This window comes from Bufo gargarizans, chromosome 3, assembly GCF_014858855.1.
Source record: "Bufo gargarizans isolate SCDJY-AF-19 chromosome 3, ASM1485885v1, whole genome shotgun sequence".
Classification (NCBI taxonomy): Eukaryota; Metazoa; Chordata; class Amphibia; order Anura; family Bufonidae; genus Bufo; species Bufo gargarizans.
In genome coordinates this window covers 333,129,687-333,149,771 of record NC_058082.1, presented here as the reverse complement: position 1 = coordinate 333,149,771, position 20,085 = coordinate 333,129,687, and the positions used below count along the sequence as shown (strand labels likewise).

At 44.9% G+C, this 20,085-nt stretch overlaps 1 protein-coding gene across 1 annotated transcript in view; it reads right to left on the bottom strand.

Annotated features, from left to right (window-relative positions):
• The window catches only part of ADIPOR1 (adiponectin receptor 1), a 61,462-nt gene extending 42,446 nt beyond the window's left edge, over nucleotides 1–19,016 (bottom strand). The window contains exon 1 of the mRNA XM_044287284.1: nucleotides 18,923–19,016. The gene's annotated coding sequence lies outside the window, so the exon portion shown is untranslated. The remainder of the gene's footprint in view (nucleotides 1–18,922) is intronic.
• Between the last annotated feature and the right edge of the window lie 1,069 nt (nucleotides 19,017–20,085).

The following is a 20,085-nucleotide window of genomic DNA, read 5'->3' as shown; positions in this document are numbered from 1 at the left end:
AGTCATCTCATCCCGCAAAAAATGAGACCCTACCCAAGATAATCGCCCAAAAACTGAAAAAACTATGGCTCTTAGACTATGGAAACACTAAAACATGGATTTTTTTTGTTTCAAAAATGAAATCGTTGTGTAAAACTTACATAAATAAAAAAAGGTATACATATTAGGTATCGCCGTGGCCGTATCGACCGGCTCTATAAAAATATCACATGAGTTAACCACTCAGGTGACCACAGTAAAAAAATAAAAATATTTATCTTACGTCACAAAAAGTGCAATAGCAAGCGATCAAAAAGTCATATGCATCCCAAAATAGTGCCAATAAAACAGCCATCTCATCCCGCAAAAAATGAGACCCTACTTAAGATAATCGCCCAAAAACTGAAAAAACTATGGCTCTTAGGCTATGGAGACACTAAAACTTTTTTGTTTTAAAAATGAAATCATTGTGTAAAACTTACATAAATAAAAAAATATTGTATACATATTAGGTATCGCCGTGTCAGTGACAACCTTCTCTATAAAATTACCACATGATCTAACCTTTCAGATGAATGTTGTAAATAACAAAAAAAAATAAAAAACGGTGCCAAAAAAGCTATTTTTTGTTACCTTGCCGCACAAAAAGTGTAATATAGAGCAGCCAAAAATCATATGTACCCTAAACTAGTACCAACAAAACTCCAGCAAAATCTGCCTTCCAAAAACCGTATGGCATTCCTTTCCTTCTGTGCCCTGCCGTGTGCCCGTACAGCGGTTTACAACCACATATGAGGCGTTTCTGTAAACTACAGAATCAGGGCCATAAATATTGATTTTTGTTCGGCTGTTAACCCTTGCTTTGTTACTTGAAAAAAAGAATATTAAAATGGAAAATCTGCCAAAAAAGTGAAATTTTGAAATTGTATCTCTATTTTCCATTAAATCTTGTGCAACGCCTAAAGGGTTAACAAAGTTTGTAAAATCAGTTTTGAATACCTTGAGGGGTGTAGTTTCTTAGATGGGGTCACTTTTAGGGAGTTTCTACTCTAGGGGTGCATCAGGGGGCTTCAAATGGGACATTGTGTAAATAAACCAGTCCAGCAAAATCTGCCTTTTTCACTCTACGCCCCGCTGTGTGGCCGTACAGTAGTTTACGGCCACATATGTGGTGTTTCTGTAAACGGCAGAGTCAGGGCAATAAAGATACAGTCTTGTTTGGCTGTTAACCCTTGCTTTGTTAGTGGGAAAAAAAATGGGTTAAAATGGAAAATTAGGCAAAAAAATTCTCAAATTTCATCCCCATTTGCCAATAACTCTTGTGCAACACCTAAAGGGTTAACAAAGTTTGTAAAATCCGTTTTGAATATCTTGAGGGGTGTAGTTTACACAATGGGGTCATTTTTGGGTGGTTTCTTTTATGTAAGCCTCGCAAAGTGACTTCAGAGCTGTAGTTGTCCCTACAAATTGGGTTTTTGTAAATTTCTGAAAAATTTCAATATTTGCTTCGAAAGTTCTAAACCTTGTAACATCCCCAAAAAATAAAATATCATTCCCAAAATAATTCAAACATGAAGTAGACATATGGTGAATATAAAGTCATCACAATTTTGGGGGGTATTACTATGTGTTACAGAAGTATAGAAACTGAAACTTGGTAAATTAGGTATTTTTTCTATGCAAAAAAAATAATTTTTTTGACTTCATTTTACCAGTGTCATGAAGTACAATATGTGATGAAAAAAAAATCTCAGAATGGCCTGGATAAGTCAAAGCGTTTTAAAAGTTAACTTAAAGTGACACTGGTCAGATTTGCAAAAAATGGCCAAGTCCTTAAGGTGAAATAGGGCTGAGTCCTTAAGGGGTTAACAGTTGTTCTAGAGATGTGTCTACTGCTAGAACTCTGTGTGGCATTGACCTGGTCTCTAATCTGAGCTGCTGTTAACCTGCGATTTCTGAGGCTGGTGACTCGGATGAACTTATCCTCCGCAGCAGAGGTGACTCTTGGTCTTCCTTTCCTGGGGCGGTCCACATGTGAGCCAGTTTCTTTGTAGCGCTTGATGGTTTTTGTGACTGCACTTGGGGACACTTTGAAAGTTTTCCCAATTTTTGGGACTGACTGACCTTCATTTCTTAAAGTAATGATGGCCACTCGTTTTTCTTTACTTAGAATTTGTATTATGGCAAGAAAAAAGCAGCTAACAGTCTATTCAGTAGGACTATCAGCTGTATATCCACCTGACTTCTCCACAACGCAACTGATGGTCCCAACCCCATTTATAAGGCAAGAAATCCCACTTATTAAACCTGAGAGGGCACACCTGTGAAGTGAAAACCATTTCAGGTGACTACCTATTGAAGCTCATCAAGAGAATGCCAAGAGGGTGCAAAGCAGTAATCAAAGCAAAAGGTGGCTACTTTGAAGAACCTAGAATGACATATTTTCAGTTGTTTCACACTTTTTTATTATGTATATAATTCCACATGTGTCAATTCATAGTTTTGATGCCTTCAGTGACTCTACAATTTTCATAGTCATGAAAATAAAGAAAACTCTTTGAATGAGAAGGTGCGGCCTGCAAACAGTTGGTCCGCAATATAGAGCCACAGGACGTTTTTGCACCGCATCAGAGCTTCAGACCCCCTCACTTGTTCGATTTATTTATTTTTTGCAGTGTGGACAGATCACAGACTCATTCAAGTTGAATTGGTCTACGTCCGTCAGCACCAGCCATATGGTTGGTGCCCATGTATTGGGGACCGCAAATTGCGGTCTGCTTCACAGAAACTATTTTTTCAGTGATACAAAACATGCCATTCACTTGGTGAACAAGCAGCAGCCTTTTTTTTTTTTTTTTTTTTTTTAATAGAACCTTATACACAGGGAAATTATCAGTAGAGTATACAAAAGAAACAACATCCACAAAATTTGGCGATCAACAGTTCGTGTGAAAGTGATGACCCCAGAATAAATAAAACTGTATAACAAGTCTACTGTAGACGAGCAATGCCCGCAGCCATACGTTTACAGTGGAGGCGATCGACTGCATCTAAAAACAGTTCTTCACCTCCACTGACGAGCAGGCAATTATCAGGAAGATAAGGTACGTTTCTGATTAATATGTGATTACTCTTACCATTAATCTTTTTTCCTCGAGTCTGACAGCACCCTTGGATAGCGTCCGCCCCCTCCTCAGGACAGGAAACACAACCACTTTAAAAGGAGGAACCAACCTCCCTCATGCCAGTACTATTTCAAGAACTAAGGAAACAAATATCTCATACCAATAAGAAATATATATATATGGAATTAAGCAGGTGCTGTCTTAGGCTCAAGGAAAAAAGATTACCGGTAAGTGTAATCACATATTTCCCCCCCTCGCCTATGACAGCACCCTTGGATCCATAAGGGAGATCAGATTAGGGAGGGACAACTGCCTGAAGGACTAGACCCTCGAGAAGGTAACTGCCTGAAAACCGTGTGGGCAGAACACCATGTGGCAGCCCTACAAATTTGGTCAATGGAGGCAGAGGTTCTCTCTGCCCAGGACATAGAGACCGCTCTGGTAGAGTGGGCACCAAATACCGTCGGCAGGGGAACCCCCTTGGAGGAATAAGCTAACAGAATAGCCTGTCTTATCCATCTGGCTATAGTTTGTGAGGAAGCAGCCAAACCTTTTTTTTCTTGCCTTGAAAAGAAATAAGGAGCTTAGGGCTCTTTGACACTTGCGTTGTTCTGTTTCGGCATAGAGCTCCGTCGTCGGTGCTCTATGCCGGAAGAATCCTGATCAGGATTATCCCCATGCATTCTGAATGGAGAGAAATCCGTTCAGGATGCATCAGGATGTCTTCAGTTCCGGACCGGAACGTTTTTTGGCCGGAGAAAATACCGCAGCATGCTGCGCTTTTTGCTCCGGCCAAAAGTCCTGAACACTTGCCAAAAGGCCGGATCCGGAATTAATGCCCATTGAAAGGCATTAATCCTGATCCGGCCTTAAGCTAAACGTCGTTTCGGCGCATTACCGGATCCGACGTTTAGCTTTTTCTGAATGGTTACCATGGCTGCCAGGATGGTAAAGTGTAGTGGGGAGCAGTATACTTACCGTCCGTGCGGCTCCCGGGGCGCTTCAGAGTGACGTCAGGGCGCCCCACGCGCATGGATGACGTGATCGCATGGATCACGTCACCCATGCGCATGGGGCGCTCTGAAGTTAATCTGGAGCGCCCCGGGAGCCGCACGGACGGTAAGTATACTGCTCCCCCGCTCCCCACTACTACTATGGCAACCAGGACTTTAATAGCGTCCTGGCTGCCATAGTAACACTGAACGCATTTTGAAGATTGATCCGTCTTCAAATGCTTTCAGTTGACTTGCGTTTTTTCCGGATCCGGCGTGTAATTACAGATAAATGGAGTACACGACGGATCCGGACAACGCAAGTGTGAAAGAGCCCTTAGAGGAAGATCTCCAAGACTGGATGATTTCCAAGTACTGTAATAAACATCTCCTGACATCTAAACAATGGAATTCTGATTATTTTTGATTTTTTGGATAGGCACAAAAGGAAGGCAAGATGATATCCTGAGAGCGATGAAAGGAAGAAGACACTGCAGGAAGGAAGGATTCGGTGACAATCACCTGATCTTCCAAAATGTTTAAATATGGCTTTTCCGTAGAGAAGGCTGAGCTTTCACTTGCTCTCCTAGCTGATGTAATGACTAGTTAAAAGGCTAACTTCAATGTTAAGACCTTTATGGAGATCTCTTTAATGGGCTCAAAGGGTTGTGACGTAAGGGAGGACAGAACTAGATTTAGATCCCATGGAGGAACTCTAACCTTTTGTACTGGGGCTCAGTACAAAAGGTTAGACACACAAAGGTAAGTTCACACCTGAGCGTTTTACAGCGAGTACGATCGCGCTGTAAAATGCCCGACGCTCAAACAAGTTCTTGAGCTTTTTTGGGGCGTTTTGTCGCGCGTTCCCGTACATAGATATTCGGGAACGCGCGACAATGTGTGTTCGCCTGTCTCTGTATGCGCGATTGTAAACGCCGGTACAATCGCGCATACAGAGCGCTCCTTTCGGAACGCTCAGGTCTGAACCCAGGGTTAATAAAAAAAAATTATCATGGGATGCTCAGCCAGCCTGAACTCAAACAGAGCACTCAAGGCTGAAATGTGTTCTTTTAGAGTACTCGGTCTAAGCTTCTCTTTTTGTAGAAATTCTAAAACTAAAGCTAAGTCAGGAGCTTCAAATACATTGACTGGTCCATTTGCAAATGCACAGAAGGCTTCCCAAACCCGTAAGTAGATTTTGGCTTGCTAAAAGAGTATTTACTACTTCCTCTGATAGCCCATTCTTCCTCAAAATCTGCCTTTCAACAGCCAGGCAGTTAAATTCAGATTCTCCACCTCTGGATGAAGGATGGGACCCCGAGTCAGAAGTCCCGGAAACACTGATAGGACCCAAGGGGAAGATACTGACATCCTGCATAGCCCCGAAAACCAAACCCTCCTTGGCCAAAAGGGAGCCATCATGATCACCAAGGCATTCTCCTCTCTTATATTCCTCAGTACTCTTGGCAGTAACTTCAGTGGGGGAAAAGCATAAAGAAGTCCCTCTCTCCAAGATTGAGCTAGGGCATCCACAGCAGACGGACGCTCTTCTGGAAAAAGAAGAATTTCTTTACCCTTCTGTTGTCTCGGGTGGCAAAGAGATAGATGCATTATGGGGTCTCCCAATCATCGATCTCGTTGAATATCTCCTGATTTAAAGACCATTCTCCTTGGCGAATCTGATGGTGTCTCAGGAAGTCTGCTGTTACATTCTCTTCCTTTTAAATGAACTGCAGAAATTGATAAAATAATTTTCTGCCAGACAAAAATTATTTTGACAGAAACATAAGACTCGGGAATTTTGTACCTCCCTGCCTGTTGATGTATGCCACCCCTGTCATGTTGTCTGACTAAACCTGAACATTTCTGCCTTTTATTAGCTAAAGACTCTCGCTCAGGGCCATTAAGATAGCGTTTAATTCCCTGAAATTGTGAGACTGGGCCTGGATCTCCTGATTCCACTGACCCTGCAGGAGGAGAGATTCTATGTGAGTCCCCCAACCGAAAGAGCTTGCATGTGTGGTTAGGAATAAGACATTTTGTCTCTGCCATGGAACACCTCCCTGAAGGTTAACAGGTTCATCAACCACTCCAGCTAGGAGAGAGTCTGGGGTTATAAATTAATCTCTGAATCTAGGGACAAAGGATTTTTGTCCCACATTTCCAGAATTTGTTGTTTGAGAGGTCTTGAGTGGAATTGATCATACTCCACTCCGGGAATTGCCGCAGTCATGAGACCCAAGACTGACATGGCATCCCTCAGAGACACTGACTGGCGAGAGGAAAGCCACTGAACCCGGAATCTGATGAGGCAAGCTTTGTGAAGGTGGAAGAAAACACATCTGCAGTCTGGTGTCTAGAGACATCACCAAAAAGGTACACACTTGACTCGGCACTAGGCTGGACTTCTCTATGTTCAGGTCCCAACCTAACCTGTCTAATACCTCTCTGAACCATGAAATCTGCTGTTCTAGCCGATTTGACGTACGAGAGAGAAGAAGAAAGTAGTCTAGATATGGGATAACGACCAGATCTCTCTCTCTCAGATGGGCCATCATTTCTGCCACAATCTTTGTGACTATTCTGGGGGCTTGAGATAACCCAAAGGTAAGAGCCCGAAATTGTGTAGGATTTTGTCCTGAACTGAACCACTACTCTTAAGGCTCCATTCACACATCCGCAATTCCATTACGCATTTTGCGGAACGGACTTGAGGACCCATACATTTCTATGGGGCCGCACGACATGTGGCCCCGATCCGGAATTGCGGACCCGCACTTCCGATCCTGAAAAAAAATAGAACATGTCCTATTCTTGTCCACAATAGCGGACAAGAACAGGCATATTCTCTTAGTGCCGGCAATGAGCGGTCCGCAAAATGCGGTGCGCAAATTGCCGCTGTCCATGTTTTGCGGATCCGCAAAACACACACGGATGTGTGAATGGACCCTAAGCAGGGTGGATAAAAATAAATGAATAAAAAAATAATATATTTTTTTATATAAAATGCTTTTTGGAGGAAAATATATTACCATCCAAAGGTTATTCTATCATGAAATAAAGATTAGTTTTTTAATTATGTAGAATAAGGCTGTATATGTTAAATTTTTTGAGTAAATACATTTGATTAATCCATTTACAATGTCATGCCCTTCCAGAGGTTTTTGTAAGATTATTGGGCAGTTTATCTGCCTACAAGATATTATCACAGATGCTTGGTTTACTTTTGCAGTTCTCAAAACTGAATTCGACTCAGCAGAGATCACATGCCTCTTTTTCACAGCTAAAATTTTATAACGTGAACAGAGTTGAGAAAAAGACCTTAATCCTAACTTCTACCAACCTATGAATACAGAATCAACCTAATCAAACTAATATGAAAAGTTGTTATTCAAAAAATCTCCAGCTACTTGCATATTATAAGTTATACCAGCAAGAATTAGTCTTTATGTAGAAAACTATGATTTAAATCAAGCCTTACTGACTAGTGATTTAAATCAAATCCACCCTGCTCTCAAGTATCTCTGATGATCGGTGATGTATGGGGACGTAGGGGTGGGCGATATAGGCGATATGCGATATAAATTTGTGCCATGATATGGATTTTGTGCATATTGCCTATATCTCCGGACCGCGATATGATTGCGCTCTCTGTGCGCACTATGTTCTCCTGAGGTGGCACACTGGGCACAGTGGAGAAGGAGGAAGTCCCTCCCTCCCCACTGTGCGCGGCTGCCGCTGACCACCAATGAGAAAAGAGGAGGAGGGGAGGGACTGACAGTAAATCATTGAGTTTTCACGATCTTAGCGAGCTTGTGAAAACTCAAATCCGATGGTATATTCTATAACCCCCAGGCGTTCCCATGGTGACAGGGACGCTTGCCTGGGGGTTAGAATATACAGGGGCACGCCGCTCACAGTAGAACATTTAAAAACTAATCAGTAACTTTATTCATTGGTGATCTCTTTACTGTATACCTTACTCTGTCTTAGCTCCGGTAACAGCAGGCAGTGTGGGCGGGCAGCGCTCACTCACTGACGTCACACGCCTGCTCCTCCCACTAGGCAGCGCAGGGGCGTGACGTCAGTGAGTGAGCGCCACCCGCCCGCACTACCTGCTGTTACAGGAGCTAAGACAGAGTAAGGTATACAGTAAAGAGATCACTAATGAATAAAGTTACTGATTAGTTTATAAATGTTCTCCTGTGAGCATCGGGGGGGAATCTGTGGATGGCACCATTTAGGGGAGGGGGAATCTGTGGATGGCACCATTTAGGGGAGGGGGAATCTGTGGATGGCACCATTTAGGGGAGGGGGAATCTGTGGATGGCACCATTTAGGGGAGGGGGAATCTGTGGATGGCACCATTTAGGGGAGGGGGAATCTGTGGATGGCACCATTTAGGGGAGGGGGAATCTGTGGATGGCACCATTTAGGGGAGGGGGAATCTGTGGATGGCACCATTTAGGGGAGGGGGAATCTGTGGATGGCACCATTTAGGGGAGGGGGAATCTGTGGATGGCACCATTTAGGGGAGGGGGAATCTGTGGATGGCACCATTTAGGGGAGGGGGAATCTGTGGATGGCACCATTTAGGGGAGGGGGAATCTGTGGATGGCACCATTTAGGGGAGGGGGAATCTGTGGATGGCACCATTTGGGGGGGGGGAATCTGTGGATAGCACCATTTGGGGGGGGGGATCTGTGGATGGCACCATTTAGGGGGGGGGGATCTGTGGATGGCACCATTTAGGGGGGGGGGATCTGTGGATGGCACCATTTAGGGGGGGGGGATCTGTGGATGGCACCATTTAGGGGAGGGGGGGGGATCTGTGGATGGCACCATTTAGGGGAGGGGGGGGGGATCTGTGGATGGCACCATTTAGGGGGGGGGGGGATCTGTGGATGGCACCATTTAGGGGGGGAGGGGGGGGGATCTGTGGATGGCACCATTTAGGGGAGGGGGATCTGTGGATGGCACCATTTAGGGGAGGGGGGGGGATCTGTGGATGGCACCATTTAGGGGAGGGGGGGGGGATCTGTGGATGGCACCATTTAGGGGAGGGGGGGGGGGATCTGTGGATGGCACCATTTAGGGGAGGGGGGGGATCTGTGGATGGCACCATTTAGGGGAGGGGGGGGGATCTGTGGATGGCACCATTTAGGGGAGGGGGGGGGGATCTGTGGATGGCACCATTTAGGGGAGGGGGGGGGATCTGTGGATGGCACCATTTAGGGGAGGGGGGGGGATCTGTGGATGGCACCATTTAGGGGAAGACTCCATGAAAGAGGCAATTATCACATTAATTCTAAAAAAAGGGGAAAGAACAATTAGATCCCGGGTCATATAAGCCAATATCCCTCCTAAACACGGATGTTAAAATTCTGGCAAAGGTCCTGGCCGATAGGCTGTCGAAAGTTATTAAAGTAGTAATAAACGAAGATCAGACCGGTTTTATACCTGGTAGAACGATATACTCAAATATAAGAAGGTTGTTTCTTAATATTGAAGCCAACAGATTAGAGGCAGGGGAGAAAGCGGTACTTTCACTAGACGCCCAAAAGGCATTTGATTGTATTGAATGGGAGTATTTATTGGCAGTATTAAAAAGGATTGGTATAGGGGAGGGACTTATAAGATGGATTCAGTTTATATATTCCAATCCTAGGGCTAGAGAGTGATGGTGGATGGGAGCCTGTCCCTGCCACTTGCCCTTTATCGGGGCACTAGGCAGGGATGCCCTCTCTCCCAATTACTATTCGCTATTGCAATTGAACCACTAGCAAAGTATAATAAGAGATGACAGCGAGATTAAAGGGTTTCCATATGTGGGTGGAGAAGAAAAATTATTAATGTATGCGGACGATATTTTATTGTTTTTGCACAATACTGGGGACCAGTTTAATAGAGTAATAGAAATAATTGATAAGTTTGGTTTATTTTCTGGTTTAAATATTAATTGGGGGAAAATCACATATGTTGTTACTAGGAGAGGGACAATCACAGGGAGATTCAAGGGTTCATGTCCTTGATAAGCACGAGAATTTCAAATATTTAGGTATACAAATTTCGGGGAAACAGAAGATTATGAAAAATTAAACGTACTCCCTCTAATAAAAGAACTTAGAAGCAAAATACATATTTGGAAAAGATTACCAATATCAATACACAGACGGGTAAATTTAATAAAAATGGGTTTCCTCCCAAAAATACTCTATGTTCTACAAAATGCCCCATTGAGATTACTGCAGAATATTTTTAAGTTATTCGACAGCCTAATGGGGGACTTTATTCGGAAAGGTGCTATTCCCCGGATAAAGAAAGAAGTGCTTCAGCTTCCAGTGCGAGAGGGAGGACTAGCGGTTCCGAATTTTTTTTAAATTATTTAACACAATACGGTCACATAAAAGGTAGTTTAAATGCTTTAGTGGGTAAGCAGGAAGTTAATAGATTGGGGTGGAAAGAGGAATGGAATTACTTAGAGGTGTTGGAATCAGGTACATTAGGGAAATATAATACAGGTAATAGAATATTAAATTCACTGGACTATATATGGGTGGAAATTAAAAAAAAATATTAGAGATTAAAGGGTTTTTGCACTATACACCTATTTGGAAAAATTTTAATTCAAAGGCATTACAAACGATTAGGAATTATATAGATTGGGAAACAAAGGGGATAAAATATCTAGACCAGATATTTGAGGAGGATAAGTTGAAAGACTTTCATACACTGGGGAGGGAGTTCGGGATCCCCCAAAAGGATATGTATAAATATTTTCAGCTCAGGAATGCGCTACGGATAGTGAAGAAGTTGGATAAGTATAGAAAGGAAAAATCAGATAAGCTGTACAAATTTACTAATGGAGGGGAAAGAGGAGGAATAACTGCAAGGAGATATAAGATTTTGATGGAGGTAAAGAGTAAACGGACCATAATGCTTGCCGGGAAAAAGTGGGAGAGTGAATTAGAATCTTTCACGGAAGAGAAACGGAAAGACGTCCTTAGAAGTTATGCTAGTGTTTCGGATAGGGGCTCACACAAGATCTCAGTTTTTCATAGTTCATAGATTACATAGATCCCCGTGGAGATAAATGTCTAAAATGTAGGGGTGATAGAGCAGATCTAATACATTGCTTCTGGAGATGCCCCAGACTGTTCAGATATTGGACAGAAATAGCAGAGACCGTATTTTCAATCTTGAAGGTTCAAATATCTGAAGATCCAGTGACCTGTATATTAGGGGCAACCGAACATTTGAAGTTAAATAAAAAGATAAGATTGGTCCTTAGTAAAGTACTATTTCAAGCTAGACTTCTCATACTTAGGAAATGGGTAAAAGAACCCGACAGTGGTTCAGTGGAGAAAAGCAATAGATAATTTGATCAAGTAAGAGCGGGTGATGGAGGGCCACAGTAAAAAAAAAAAAAATATATCACAAAATCTTAATGAACAATGGAAAAATTGGTTATTATAGGGCTGGGCATGTGTTAGTGATTTTTTTTTTTGTCCCCCCTCTCTCTCCCTCTAGGGTGGTGGGTGGGTATTTAATAAAGGGGATAAAAAAAAAAAAAATTCGGCAATTCTTCAATTTTAATGTTTAAGCTGGATTTTTTCTATTGTTAAAATTGATGTGTGTTATGTATAATGTATATGTTTCTATGAAATTGAAATAAAAACTTTATTAAAAAAAAAAAAACATTTAGTAGTAGTTTAAATCACGCTCCCCCCAAATACAGAAAACAATATATCGCACATGCTTAAAATTATATCGCAATATAGATTTTAGGCCATATCGCCCACCCCTATGGAGACGTGATAGTATACATCCCTGAGATCCAGGGATGTCATAAAACAGTCTGGAAACAGATGTAATATCACTGATCGTTTCCATACAAAATTTCTCGTACACTAGATACTTGTTCAGAAGTTTTACGTTTATTATCGTACGGTAGGTGCCATTTGGTCTTTCCTGCATTGGGACTTCTAACAGAACGTTATTTTCTAATAGGGAAGATACTTCTGAAAACAAGGTTGCTTGTTTTTGAGGACTGGATCGATAGTCTGTTATAATGAATCTTTATGGCAGCAGTCTCAGAAAATTTATTTTGTAGCCCTCCAATAGGATGGAGATTATCCAAGGGCTGTTTGATATTTTCTTCCAATGTTCTGTGAAGAGAGAAAGCTGACCTCTGATTTTCTAGTATTACTTGAAATCTGCCTGGATACATCTCGCCTCCTATAACTGCGCCTGGGGCAAAAAAAGGTCTCTTATGAGACTGCTAGTTAGTTGACGGAAAGCCCTTCTTCTTGTCTGAAGCCTTCTCCAGCAGGTCATTCAAGACAGGCCCAAATAAGAACTCTCCCTGACAAGTTATTGCACATCATTTTGCTTTGGAGGATGAGTCACCCTTCCAGTCTTTTAACCAGATGGCTCTGCGAGCCGAATTAGAAAGGGCGGAAGCCCTAGCAGAGAGTCAACAGAAGCATCCACAAGGAAATCAATGGCATTAAATATGGTTGGAAAGAAGGAAAGCAACTCATCTCTAGGGGTTCCCTCCTTAATATGATCTTCTAATTCTTTCATCCATATCTTCAGGGATCTTGCAATAGAGGAGGCCGCAATGGCAGGTCTAAAGGCACCCGCCGTAGCCTCCCAGCTCTTTTTCAAATAAATCTCAACCCTTCTATCCATGGGATCTTTCAGGGAACCAGAGCCCTCAAAGGGAAGGGCTGCTTTTCTGAAAATTTTGGCAACTGGGGCATCAAACGGGTATTTACGTTTTAAGGCAGGGGGAATAAAAAAAATTCTATCTGGTCTACTCCACTCTTTTTTTTTTTTTTTTTTTTTTATAACATCAGCACTATTTTCATGGACATCAAAACCCTTTATCTTTCTAGGCCCCAGACCTTCAAACATGGAGTCTCTAACAGACTGTAGCTCTTTACAATTAAATGGACACTGAAGATAAAACACGCGACACTCACCAAGGTCAGAAATTCTTCTTAAGACCTTATTGCTTGCTTAATGGCATGCTGCCACCTATGCGGTCTGAAGAAGCGCGACTTCTGCGCGAAACGGCCGAGCACGCTGAGCACCACGATCCCGGTCTATGGGTGTAGCCGATGGTCTACGGACTTCCTATATTACAAGGGGCACAGGTGACTTGTATGATTGCGTAGTGCCACTGTTTTCTACTCGCATCTACCTACCATTGCTCTTTACAATTATCCAACCCCATGGTGGCTCTCACTACTCTGAGTAAGGAGCTAATATTTTCGCCCTGAAAAAGTGGCTTTCCCGCTACATGATCAAAGGATTGATCCGATAATGGTCTTTCTCCCTCTTCCTCCAATCCTGACAACAATTCCTGGTCGCTGGAGGGGGGAATAGAAGCGGCTGCAGAGGTGCTGGGGCTATTCTCCAGGAGGCTGTTAACCGACTCCCTCACCGACTCCTTAACTTCATCCCGGATCATCTGCTTTAGGCTTGTCATAAGAGATGGGCCTCATCCTCTAGTAGCTTGCCTACGCAGACTTGACAAATAGGTTTTCCCCAGCCTGAGGGTAACTTTTTCTTACAAATAGCACACCCTTTGTCTTTAGATCTGGAAACCCTTCTACTCTCCTTTGAAACAAATATAAAAATAGCCTTATAAGAAACTTAAGCTATAGAGATTTGGGGGTATTCACCCCTCTTACCTCACCACGGTACCGAAGATTCATTGGTGGTCTCAGTGGGTGCTGCGCGCTGCGTCAGTTCCTTAATCTCACTCTCTAGTCAGCAAAAAATGGAGACAGATACTGCTCGCTTCTTCTCCAGCTAGCAGTGTGAGCTGGCTGAACTTAAACTCTGCCGCGCGCACACTGGCTTCCCCCCCCTTTCGGTCTACAGCATTGTGCTTCCTCCTGCTGTGAAACCGGAAGCGACAGCAGCCGAACATGCGGCCACGGAGGTCTGCACGTCCAGGAGACCTGTAAAACCTCCCGACGGAGAAGGGACTGGAGCGGGAAGAGTCAGGAGGTCCAGGCTCTGCAGTGGCTTCCTCAAAAGAATTATGCTGCCGGGTAGGCCCTTCTCATAAGCACTCACATGGGGCGCCCGCAGCTCTCCTTGGCGTGGTTGTGAATCCATAGTTGTGAGGGAGGTTTGTACCTCTAAGGCCTCTTTCACACTTGCGTTGTCCGGATCCGGCGTGTACTCCACTTGCCGGAATTACACGCCGGATCCGGAAAAACGCAAGTGTACTGAAAGCATTTGAAGACGGATCCATCTTCAAAATGCTTTCAGTGTTACTATGGCACCCAGGACGCTATTAAAGTCCTGGTTGCCATAGTAGGAGCGGGTAGCGGTATACTTACCATCCGTGCGGCTCCCGGGGCGCTCCAGAGTGACGTCAGAGCGCCCCATGCGCATGGATGACGTGCCATGCGATCACGTCATCCATGCGCCTGGGGCGCCCTGACGTCACTCTGGAGCGCCCCGCTCTCCGCACGGATGGTAAGTATACCGCTCCCCCGCTCTCCGCTACACTTTACCATGGCTGCCAGGACTTTAGCGTCCCGGCAGCCATGGTAACCACTCTAAAAAAGCTAAACGTCGGATCCGCAAATGCGCCGAAACGACGTTTAGCTTAAGGCCGGATCCGGATCAATGCCTTTCAATGGGCATTCATTCCAGATCCGGCCGTGCGGCAAGTCTTCAGTTTTTTGGGCCGGAGCAAGAAGCGCAGCATGCTGCGGTATTTTCTCCGGCCAAAAAACGTTCCGTTCCGGAACTGAAGACATCCTGATGCATACTGAACGGATTTCACTCCATTCAGAATGCATTAGGATAATCCTGATCAGGATTCTTCCGGCATAGAGCCCCGACGACGGAACTCTATGCCGGAAGACAATAACGCAGGTGTGAACGAGCCCTAAAGCGGTTGTGTTTCCTGTCCTGAGGAGGGGGCGGACACTATCCAAGGGTGCTGTCATAGGCGAGGGGGGAAATAACATTATGTTGCTGACTGACATTAGCGATATGCTAATGTCAGCAGTACACAACAGTGGGCTTTATGAGTCTATGCCTGCTGCCGTTCTGTTAAAATAAACACTTAAAATATGCTAATGAGCCTCTAGGTGCTAGTAGGGCGTTGCTTCGCTTCAGCACCTAGAGGCTCGGTCTACCCACCCTTTGGCACGCCCAGGTCCAGTTGATTGACTTTCGAGTTCTCCTCAGTGTCCCATAAATCCCACGCCTGCGCCGTCCAGTTTAGTATTCGGCGCAGTGAGTGAAGGATGTGCTCCTGCTGCCGGCTTCCTTCCTTCAGCGCAGTGAGGAAGCCGGCAGCAAGAGCACGTCCTTCACTCATTGCGCCGAATACTAAACAGGGCGGCGCAGGATTTACAGGACACTGAGGAGAACAAGAAAGTCAAATCAACTGGACCTGGGCGTGCCAAAGGGTGCGTAGACCGAGCCTCTAGGTGTTGCAGCAATGCCCTAATCGCACCTAGAGGCTCATTAGCATATTTAAAAGTCTTTATTTTAAGATAATGGCGTCAGAAAGGGAGTTATAAAGCATACTTTTATGTACTGCTGACATTAGCACATCGCTAATGTCAGTCAGCTACATAATGTTATTTCTCATTATAGAAACCCTTTAAGGGCACCACCTTCACACGTTGCTGATTTTTTTTTTATTTTAAAGGGAACCTGTCACCGGGATTTTGTGTATAGAGCTGAGGACATGGGTTGCTAGATGGTCACTAGCACATCCGCTATACCCTATACCCAGTCCCCATAGCTCTCGGTGCTTTTATTGTGTCAAAAAATCGATTTGATACATATGCAAATTAACCTGAGATGAGTCCTGTCCCTGACTCATCTCATATACAGGACTCATCTCAGGTTAATTTGCATATGTATCAAATCGATTTTTTGACACGATAAAAGCACACAGAGCAAAATTCGGATCCTGGTACAATACAAAGTCAATGGATCCGCAAAAAACTGAAGACATTCGGATGTCATTCCGTATGTCATCCGTTTTATGCGGAATCCGTTCCTGGAAACACATAATTTTTTTTTTTTTTTCATCGGATCCGCAAAAAACGGACCAAAAATCGGGATATAGGAAAATACTGACGTGTGAATGTAGCCTAAGTCTGGAAAATATGCCAGCCTTATGGAACTGCCGGTTTAAGTCTGCGCATGCGTGACTATGTCACCGCTTGACGCCCGATCACGTGACTATGGAAGCGCCGGCGCACCCTCTGAGGTCATCGCCCGGAGCTTAGTCATGTGATGACGGAAAACACTGGGCGCATGCATACCACCAGGCCCCTCATATTGTGGCTGTGCAGCCTCAGATGCTGCCGGACTATTTACTGAAAGAGGACACCATCACTTTGGTGACCCCCCCTCACCCGATTTACAGTCATACGCTGACCGCGGTCATCTAACAAGTAAGTGCCACTTCCTCTCTTATCCCCTATTTAGACGATTGAGGCTTTTTTTGGTCAACATCCTTATATGGCTCTTTTCTGTTATGTGTTTTATTATAGGTTACACCCCATTGCTGAGCCATACGCCTGCCTCGGGTAATATCTATATTAATATGCCCCATGTCCCCTGAAGAATCTAGGGGCTTGTATTGAGGAAACGTGTCTGGACACTCTTTTCGCATGCATAGCTTTATAAGCTTTTTTTCTTGCCCCCGGAACCGGCACATGGTCCGTTTAGGTTCTGCATAGGGCTTCTCAGGGCCTTCAGAAAAGGATCAGGTTCCAGCCTAGGCCACCCCTTGCAGGGTTTTTGGACCCCCTTCCTAGGATTACATGTAGGGTGTACCAGGCCAAGTAGGGTTTTATAGGGTCCGTTTACATCTACTACCCTTTTTCCCTTAAGCCTTAAACACCCGCTAGTCCATTCCGGGTGCCTCTGTGACATTAAGTTTTGTACCAATCTTTTGGAAACACTCTTTCCATTATGGGGGGACAATAGGATCTCGTCTTCTCTGGTCCATTAGACGGTGTGGGCACCCACCCAGTCATTTTGATTGTCATACCCGAAGCTCTTGATGTTCCTCCACCAATGACCAATTGAGCTCTGAGGCCATCATCATTTGTTTGTTTGTAGGGGCCTTTTTACCTTTAAATATTAAAAGTGAAGTTTTATGTAGTAACTGCCCCCCTTCTAGTTTCAATTCTCTCAGCTTTGGAGCAGTATTCAGGGTAGGCATATAACCATCTGTCTCTCCTGATTGACCAATTTATTGGGGGATCTGTGGATGACACACTGTCATGGAGGGGATCTGTGGATGACACACTGTCATGGAGGGGATCTGTGGATGACACACTGTCATGGAGGGGATCTGTGGATGACACACTGTCATGGAGGGGATCTGTGGATGACACACTGTCATGGAGGGGATCTGTGGATGACACACTGTCATGGAGGGGATCTGTGGGGACCAATGCAGTCCCTGTATTCTAATGCACCGGCCCCACTCACTGTTGTGTAATATTATTCAACATGTAGGCATTGTTAAAATATAGTAATCCTGTATAATCCAGCTGTATTACTTACAGCTAAATTCCGTAGGAGAGGAGGGAGGAGGCAGGCCAGGCGACGCTTCACTCACTACGTCACGCGCCCGGGCTGCCTGCCTTATTCTTAAAGTGGGCGGCGCCGGTGCGTGACATAGTGAGTGACGTGCCGCCCGGCCTCCTCCCTTCTACAGAACTTAGCTGAAAGTAATATAGCTGGATTATACAGGATTATTATATTTTAAACAATGCCTACATGTTGGATAATATTATACAACAGTGATCGGGGCCGGTGCATTAGAATACAGGGACTGCACCGGTCCCCGCTGTCATTCCTAATACAAATGCCGGTTCCCCGCACCATTTTTGGGTCTGCCAAATCGCCATCGTCGATTATTGCGATACGATTGCTTTGGCGATATATATCGTGCAGGTCTACTTCATTGTAATCTCCCTCAGTCCAGCCTCTCCACTAACCTGCAGACTCCTATACAGATGGTTGACGGGAAGGGGGTGCGACAATATACACTGCTGCAGTGAGCTTGCGTTTACATTCACTGCTACACCGTGGATGGAGCAGGGGGCTGTCCATGAAAGAATCCCCCCCCCCCCCATTTTATTTTAACTTTAAACTTTTTAATTTTTTTGTAAACCCGATGGACATCCGGCAGGATACCACGGTAAGCGGCCCCCAATGCACGGAATGGACGAACAACAGCAGTGTGATTGGGCCCTTATCAGGCGATCTGAACAATATTTTTGTGCAGTTTCGGGCAATAGAACTGTCCTGTCTCAGAAATGCCACAAGATCGGCTTTAAATAGTGGATTCCTAGAAAATTCCTGCACAACAATTATTGTGGCATCCATCCAGCTATGGAAAAATGCCATAAAAGCGGCTTCTACTATTTGACAGATACAAAGTCAACCCACAACGGATTTCCAACATGAAGGGGCTCAGTAGAGCGCGACGTCCACTCGGGCATCGCTCACTGGCGACATTAGATTGCAGAGCTATGCAGTTTGTCCCCTATAGGGTTGCAATAACACGTATCACACAACATAAGGCGCTTATCCTATACAGGTTACCACACAGGGTGCGAATTACATAACCCACAGTATACGCGGAGACAACCAAGCGGACATCTCCGGGGCAGACAGCTGAGAGCAGGCACAAAAACAACCGGACGTCTCTGCAGCCTCATGTCTGCGCCTATGGAGCAAACTAAGCAAGCACTCTCTACAAGCGCCCTAATGTCGTCCCCGCATCCACCAGAAAAGAGTAAACGGATTTACCTCAGGCTTCCTCCTTACGCTTCCCGAACAACCACAGCCTGAGCCTAGGAAATGACAACATACCAAGGGCAACTTCCGTCAGCGCAGACCAAGGCGGAAGCTGTAAAACTGGAGATGTCCGCGCTCACAAATGTGGACCTCCTCATACCGGCGCCTGACGCAGTCTTTACTGCTCTGGAACTTGTCTGCCTCCACGCGTATAAGCAGCAGCATAGCAGCACACAGAATGTATTCTGTCTCTTCAACCGCCATTTTACCGTAGACTAACTTGTTACCCAGGTGTGCTAAATACAAGAGGGCAGCGCTGGCAGGTTCATACACAGGATGGCTTCAGCTTCCTGATAGATTTTATAGCATTAGTTGGGGATTCTTAAAGTTATTTATTTGAAAGTAAGGCCTCCTTCGCATGGCACCTCTGGGGCAGCAGCTGTCCTGGGTAGAGTGGCCACTTTCATAACCCCAAAAAGGAGTACATTACACTCCCAAAAGTAGTAGCTGACAGTGGGGCACACTACTAATCATACCTCCCAACTGTTAAAGGATGGGCACTCAGCAGCTCACTCAGCCTCCTACAGCAAATAGATTTTCATGCTCAGCCACATCAGTGCAATGTCTGTCAAAACACCCCACAATCCTGCCTAGTACCCTTTAGTGCCCCCCCCCCCCCACAGTAGAATGTCCCTTTTAGTGCCCACACACAGTGGAATGCCCCTTTAGTGCTGGCCCCTGTATTGTTAATAAATGAAAGAAAGCCACCCACCTAGCCCTGCTCCCTCTGTGAAAGGTGCACATCCTGCTTTCCCCAGCAGCAGGGCAATGAAGCGACATCATCGCCCCTGCTGCCCGCAGGGTCCAGGGAAAGATCATCATTCCCCTGCCTCAGCGCTCTGTTTTTCAGCCCTGCAGAGAGCGCCGGCAGATGAATGGTGAAGCAGGGAGCTAATGGCTCCTTACGTTGCACTCAACTATCTCTAAGGGCTTGGCTACACAACTACATTTGTTGCGCAAACTATTTGTCACACCAATGTTGCACAACACTTTTCATAATGATAGTCAGTGACAGCGCACTGCGATATGCGTCATGCTGCGACTGCGTCAATCTTACAAAAATCCAAATGTCATCGTGTAACCGTACCCTAAGGGCTGTTTCACGCGAGCGGGTC